This window comes from Stegodyphus dumicola, chromosome 9 (genome assembly GCF_044657685.1).
Source record: "Stegodyphus dumicola isolate Sdum_Otavi_A_Nest chromosome 9, ASM4465768v1".
Taxonomy (NCBI): domain Eukaryota; kingdom Metazoa; phylum Arthropoda; class Arachnida; order Araneae; family Eresidae; genus Stegodyphus; species Stegodyphus dumicola.
In genome coordinates, this window is record NC_140776.1 from 89,712,018 (window position 1) to 89,712,622 (window position 605).

Consider the following 605-nt stretch of genomic DNA (forward strand, 5'->3'; position numbering starts at 1 on the left):
GGTAAGCGTCAAGTCGAGTTGTATAGATTAATATTTAAAACAGCGCCGGCAATCTAACTTCCTGCTGTAATTTTTAGAAGATTTTTAGGCTGCTTAGCATTTCATTAATTTTGACGACAAAAAGGTAATAACACTTTAAATAGTAGCATTACATAAGAAAGAAATTTAAAAAGTAAGCTTTTTAAAAAAAAAAAAAAAAAAAGACAGATAAAGTAGTTAAGGAACTAAACGGGGAAAAATATGATAGTTTAGCGGAAACAAAAAATTAAATAATTCTATTTGCAAAATTAACAGCACTTTCATATCACGAATAATAAAAGAGTGGTGTTGTATATTAATTCACAGCGCAAAATGAATTTATGAATTTAATATTTGTGTGCTAATTCCTAATGTATTTAATATATTATCATTTAAACACAATTTTCTCTTGAACATTTCTTAAAAAGCTAGCGAAAAGACTTGTATAGCTAAGAAGCAGGTGATTTTATTTCCCAAGCTACTACACTCTTGGGGTCATAGGTTGGCGGATAGCTGCGGCTCCCCCCCTCCCCCGTTTAACTTTTAAAACTGTACACGTCTTTCGATTGTGGGAGGGGAGAAAATTT